Below are 6,464 nucleotides of genomic sequence, written 5' to 3'. Positions count from 1 at the left end.
GTCTCAAAAAAACAAAAAACCCTTTGAATAATGCCTCTCATCTATGCCCTCTATTTTTAAATCCTGGAATTCTGACTACAACTTCACAATACTTTTTTATTCTAACCTGTATTTTCAATCTTAATTTTCCATCTCCCATCTCTGTGCTATAATCTAAATAATTTTTTCAGTTATATGGTCCAGTTCACTAGTCTGCATCTGTGTTTAATCTGTTTACTTCATATACTGAGTTATAAATTTCAACTTTTTTTTCTCTTAAAAGTTTTTTTGCTTTGTTTTCATTGATTGTTTGCTCTGGTGAGATGGGGTCTTCCCATACTTCCCAGGCTGCCCTCCAACTCATGGCTCTACTACCTCAGCCTCCTAAGTAGCTGGTATTAGAGGGATAATCCACCATGACTAGCTATGACCGGGTCATTTGGATACTTTGTTATTATTGCTTATCCTATTTTGCATTTCTTCAACTATTTCATACATGATTACTAAGTACAATACTTCACTGATTATTTCAATAACAGCAGGTCTTGGTACATCTAATTATGCTGACTCTTCCTATCAAAATGCATGTATGCATGTATTCTGGGTATAAACTCAAGTTAGCTTAAATTTAATCTTCAGAAATCCTGGAGGCCTACACTGAGCACATTTTCCTCTGAAAATATTTTTTTTTTCCAGCAAGAAGCAAAAGAGAGAGAGATCATAATGCTCACTGTTCTTGTTTCTTTCTCTTTTGCTTTTTGAAACATTATCTTAATTTTTAATGCCCAAAAATGCTCACAAGAAATTATAATTTATCTAACACCTAACTGTATTGTAATGAGGGAGCCTTTTAAGAATACCTACTACTAGGGCTGGCATGGTGGTGCACACCTGTAACCCCAGCACTTGGGAAGCTGAGGCAAGAGGATCATTGTAAGTTTGAGACCAGCCTGGGCTACAAAGTGAGCTCAAAGCCAGCCTGAGCTGCATGGAGAGACTCTGTCTTTTTCCTTTCTTTCTCTCTCTCTCTCTCTCTCTCTCTCTCTCTCTCTCTCTCTCTCTCTCTCTGGTTTTTTTTGTTTTTGTTTTTGTTTTTGCAGAACCAAAGATTGAACTCAGGCCCTTGCGCTTGTCAGGGAAGCACTTATTCCACTAAGCCATCTCCCCAGACCAAGAGCCTGTCTCAAAAAGAGAAAAAAGCAAGAATATTCAGTACATAAGAAGCAGAAGTCCAACCCTCCCTTTCACCCTATACTTGGAGGGTATACCCTAACTGGCAGCCAGGAAAAGTATATGTCTTATTTAATATGTTCCCTAAAATTGACCTAGAACATATATCTTACTGCATCTGCATGACTATCCTGCCTTTTTTTTTTTTCCCAGTGCTGAGAATTGAACTCAGCACCTCACATATGCTAGGCAAATGCTCTCCCATTGAGCTGTATCTCTGACGGTCCCCATTTTTGTCTGACTTGTCCCCATCTCTGACTGTCTCCATTTTGATTATACTTTGGTTTGGAGAGAGTAAGCGACTGACCCAGAGACACAAAGATCATCTCAAAGTTAGTCACAAGAGAATCAAATAAAAGAAATAAGAAGGTAGAAAAGAAGGAAAGAAGAGATGGAAGGAGAGAGGGACAGAGAAAGAGAGGAAGGGAGGGAAAAAACAAGAAGGGAAACAACAGGGGAGAAAGAATGGAGACCGCACTCACACCTTCAAAACTAAATGTTTTATTATTGTCTATCCTTTGAACTTCCATCTGTACAATATGTTTGTGTGAATTACACAACACAGTAGGATCTAATTGCAAAGGAAAATTATCTTACCTTCTGTAGAAACTTCTCGTTTAAATTTTGTATTCAGGCAAAATAGAAAAACATTTGGGTTTTTTTCTTGGAATATATCCAACTTTAAGAATTCTTCTTTCATTCAATGGAAGATTTTTAATCTCATTACCTGAAATATAAAAGGAAAAAAAAACTTAATTTCTTCTTTTACAAAGTTTTGTTGTTATTTTAAAGCAAGAAAATTGTCAGGTGTGGTTGTACATGCTTGTAATCTCAGCACCTAAGGAGGATGAAGCAAGATCACCAGTTCAACACCAGCCTGGGCTACATAGCAAGACCCTGTTTCAACCCTCCCTCCTATAAAGGGCTTGCCTTTTCTTTTATTATTTATTTATTTATTTTGTATTTTAGGGAAGGGTCTAAAGGGTGTTCAGGGTCTCACTACTAGATTGGACTCGTAGTGAGTCTCCTGTTTACAGCCTCCTAAGAGCTGGGATTACAGGCGTGAGCCACCATGCCCAGGCTCAATTGCTGTCTCAGCATGTCCTGGGGATGGGGCCAGCACAGCAGGCCCAGGATTGAACCCCTGGCCCCTGCGCCTGCTTGCAGGCATTTTAATCTGTTGAACTATTTGGCGGATCCTGCCTTTTCTTTTACAAAGTTAACTTAAAAAATTTAGGTAAGTGGCTGGGGAGATAGGGATCTAAGCATCTGACTCACAAGTGCAAGAACCTGGGTTTGATCCCTGGTATCACATGCTATGGTGGCCCCCAAGCTAGGCTGTGCCAGCCACCAAAACCAAGCGTGGTGGCACACGCCTGTAATCCCAACACTGGGGAGGCTGAGACAAGTGGATCACTACAAGTCCAAGCTGCATCGTGAGACCCTGTACCAAATAAATAAATAAATAAATATCAAACAACAAATACTTATCACACAACAAAACAAATTTGAATATGGTGGCACACACCTGTTATTTCAGCACTCTGGGAAGCTAAGGCAGGGGGATGACAAGTTTTAGTCCACATTGGGAAGTTTAGCAACTTTGCAGGACACTATCTCAAAATTTTAACTGACTTTTTTAAAAATGCAGGTAAAAAGACAAGAAAAACAAAAATCAGTATCTTTAGTTACTATTTAAAGTATCAGATGAACTACGATGAAAATAAAACTCGAAAGGGCCAGCCAGATAGCTCGGCAGACTAAAGCGCCTGCTTAGGCAGAGTGCAGTGGCCCAGGTTCAATCCCAGACGTGCTGTGCTGGCCTGCCCCCCCCCACACACCCGGCATGCTGAGAGGGTGACTGAGACTGGGTGTGGTGGCTTGCTCCTGTAATCTCAGCGCTTGAGAGGCTGAAAACAGGAGAATCATGAGTCCGATCTTCGATCTATGTAGTGACACCCTGTACACCCTGCACACCCTGTACCAAATACATTTTTAAAAAATAAAAATAAAAATAAAAAATAAAACTCATCTTCACTTGTTCTACAGATTAATACCAATGATTAAAGAAATCCATTCTATATTCAGCTAACTGGCTTCATGTTTAGAATATCACACTAAAAATATCCAGGGATGGCTAGGTACAATGACACCAGCCTGTCTTCCTGCTGCTATTCACTATTTGGTAAGCTGAGGTAGGAGTTCCCTTGAATTCAGGAGTTCAAGCCCAGCCTGCCTCAAACAACAAAACAAATTTGAATGTGGTGGCACACACCTGTTATTCCAGCACTATGGGAAGCTAAGGCAGGGGGATAAGTTTTGACCCACATTGGGCAGCTTAGCAACTTTGCAGGACCCTGTCTCAAAATTTTAAAACATTTAAAATGGCTGGGGATGTAACTCAATGTGAAAACCCTAGGCTACAGGGAAAAAATAACAACCCTGGATGTGGTGGTATACTCTATAATCCCGCCACTTGGAACACTGAAACAATAAAACTGCAAATTCAAGTTTTGACTGGACAACCTGACCCTGTCTCAAACACTAAAAACATAAACCAGGTATCCCAGCACATGCCCATAATCCCAGGACTCAGGGGGTATTGGAGGCCTTCCCTGGCTACATACTGAGCTCAAGACCAGGCTGAACTACACAGCAAGACCCTATCTTGAAAAAAAGCATATGCTCTGTCACAAAGAGGGAGAAGAAAAAAGACAGGGTAATGTGGAAGGAGAGAGTAGGGAGGAAGTGAGGGAAGGAACAAAAGAAGGGAGAAAGAGAAGGAGGCATGTAGTTAGCCTGAGCAAGGAACACCTAACCCTACCTCTTCCAGGCAGTTTCTGGCTCCACCTGCTGTTAGCAACTCTAGCAATATGACCCCTCTCTAACCTCCATACAGGTTGGAGCAGGATCCTTTCCTACAGCCTGTGCCTACCAGTTTAAACTCTGCTGGAAGAGGAGCCCTGCCTCTACCCTGATACCCACCTGAACACAAGTCCTACCCCAGACAAGGAAGGAAACAGTAAAGCCCAGCAGGCTCCTGAGTTGAAAACTAGCTGGGGCAGAGAAGCCAAGGTGACTAGTGTTAGGTACAAACCCACATAATCGACCAGACCAGGCATTCTGATGCAGGAGAACTGCAGAGGGTCTTCTGCTGAGAGCTGATTGGTGGTGTGGTAAGGAAGGCACCCAGCCAGGCAAGTATCACTCAAAAAGATTTGAGGGGACTGGGAATGTAGCTCAGTAGAAAGCATTTTGCACAATATGTGCAAGGCCATGAGTTTAATCCCTAGCATGGGGGGGGGGGCTGTATTGCTAGAGGAAACAATCCAATCCTTAACCTTCATAAGAGGCCACGGTTGGCTCTTCTTCCAATTAGAGTGGAAAATCCTGTAATTTACAAGATATTGGACACAGTGTTCAAAGTCTTTCCTCAATGGGGGAACAAAATTAGTTTACACAAAATATCTCCCTGGAGGCCAGGGAGATGGCTCAGCAGAGTACCTGCCCTGGCAAACACAAGGGCCTGAGTTCAATCCCCAGTTCCGCCAAAGGGGGGGAAAAATTCTCCCTGGTTTCACCTAAAATTCTTTTTTTTTTTTTTTTGGCAGAACCAGGGACTGAACTGTCTGAACTTGCCAGGGAAGCCCTTATTCCACTGAGCCATCTCCCCAGCCCTCACCTAAAATTCTTAAAAGTAAGACTCCTCCAAATCAACCATTTCCAAGTATTTAAGCCCATTTCAAAACAAAGGTCAAGAACATTTACAGGAATACAAAAAATATCCAGCATCCAGCACAATAACATTCACAATGTGTAGGTATCCATTCAAAGCTTACTAGGGCAAGCAAGGGAATAGTAAAACAAACTATAACGAGAAGTAAAAGCAAGACAAAAACAACTCAAATGCACAGATGAGTTAACAGACTAAGACATTTAAACAGTTGTTAAAATTGGTATGAAAGTATCCCGTAAGTTCAAAACCTTAAAAGGAAAGATTAGATATGTTAAGTGGAGACATGGAAGACACACCGGGAGCCACACAGAATCAAAACAGTGCCTTTTATCCAAAAGAAGGAAGAAGCTGCACATGGCAAGGCACACCAGGCAATCCTGGTAACTCTGGAACTCAAGGCAGTACAACTGAAAGTTTGAGGCCAGCCTTCAAAATTTATGGATACCCCATCTCAAAATAAAAGATAAAAATGAATGAGAATGTAGCTCAATGACAGAGTATGCCTGGGTTCAGTGTCCAGTACCAAAGAGAAGTGAAGGAAAAGGAAAAGAGAAAAAGAAAGCAGAAAGAAGAAAAGGGAAGAGAGAGCTAAAAAGTTATTCAATCTGAGCAGGTACTGGCTGGCCTCAAAAGAACGTCATAAGCACTAACTGACTGAATCCTCATAATAATATTATTAAAACTCTGTTACCTGCACTCCTTTACACACAAGACAACTAAGTCCCAGAAGATTAATTCCTTCAAGGTCCCACAGCAAATAAGATAGCTGGAACCCATATCCTTGTGATGTCATACTAGTCCAAGAATCAGGCTTCTTCAAGGCAAACCCCCAAAAGTACAGGCTTCTGTTGAAAACACTGTTTTGTAGCAAATAATCATTAAATAGTTTTAGTTTATGAATACATATAATTGCTTCAAAAAGTTACTACTAACAAAGACTACTGAATACATTTTAAAAGTAATTTCCGGGGCTGGTGAGATGGCTCAGTGGTCTAAAGCACCTACCTAGAACAAGCTTAGCAAAGCACAAGGACCGCAGTTCAATCCCCCTGGAACCACATGCCAGCCAGCCCCGCCTCCTGGTGGGCTGAGCTGGCCACACACACACACACACACACATAAATTTTTAAAAATTAAAAAAAAAAAAAAAAAAAGTAATTTCCCCTCTTGCTGTTATCCTGGACCTCAAGAGGCTCAGGCAGGTGAATCACTTCAAATTTGAGGTGAGCCTGGGCTATGAAGTGAGTTCAAGGCAGCCTGAATTGTATTTTTTTTTTCTTTTTCTTTTTGAGATAGGGTCTCTCTGTGTAGTTCAGGCCAGTCTTCAGCTAACTTTGTAGCCGAGGCTAGTCTCGAACTCACAATGAGCCTCCTGCTTCAGTCTCCCGAGTGCTGGGGTTACAGGTGTGCACCACCACTCCTGGCTCTGAATTGCAATTTAGAAGACTGGCTAAGAAAGAAAAGAAAAGAAAAGAAAAGAAAAGAAAAGAAAAGAAAAGAAAAGAAAAGAAAAGAAAAG

General features: G+C 41.4%; 1 protein-coding gene across 6 annotated transcripts in view; it reads right to left on the bottom strand.

Annotated features, from left to right (window-relative positions):
* Ppp6r2 (protein phosphatase 6 regulatory subunit 2) overlaps positions 1-6,464 on the bottom strand; it is a 94,714-nt gene that overhangs the window by 74,057 nt on the left and 14,193 nt on the right. For all 6 annotated transcript variants that reach the window (XM_023702467.1, XM_023702466.1, XM_023702471.1 and 3 more), the window contains exon 2: positions 1,807-1,936. The gene's annotated coding sequence lies outside the window, so the exon portion shown is untranslated. The remainder of the gene's footprint in view (positions 1-1,806; positions 1,937-6,464) is intronic.

Source organism: Octodon degus, unplaced genomic scaffold, assembly GCF_000260255.1.
Source record: "Octodon degus isolate 3935 unplaced genomic scaffold, OctDeg1.0 scaffold00153, whole genome shotgun sequence".
Lineage (NCBI taxonomy): Eukaryota > Metazoa > Chordata > Mammalia > Rodentia > Octodontidae > Octodon > Octodon degus.
This window is presented reverse-complemented; position numbering and strand designations above follow the sequence as displayed.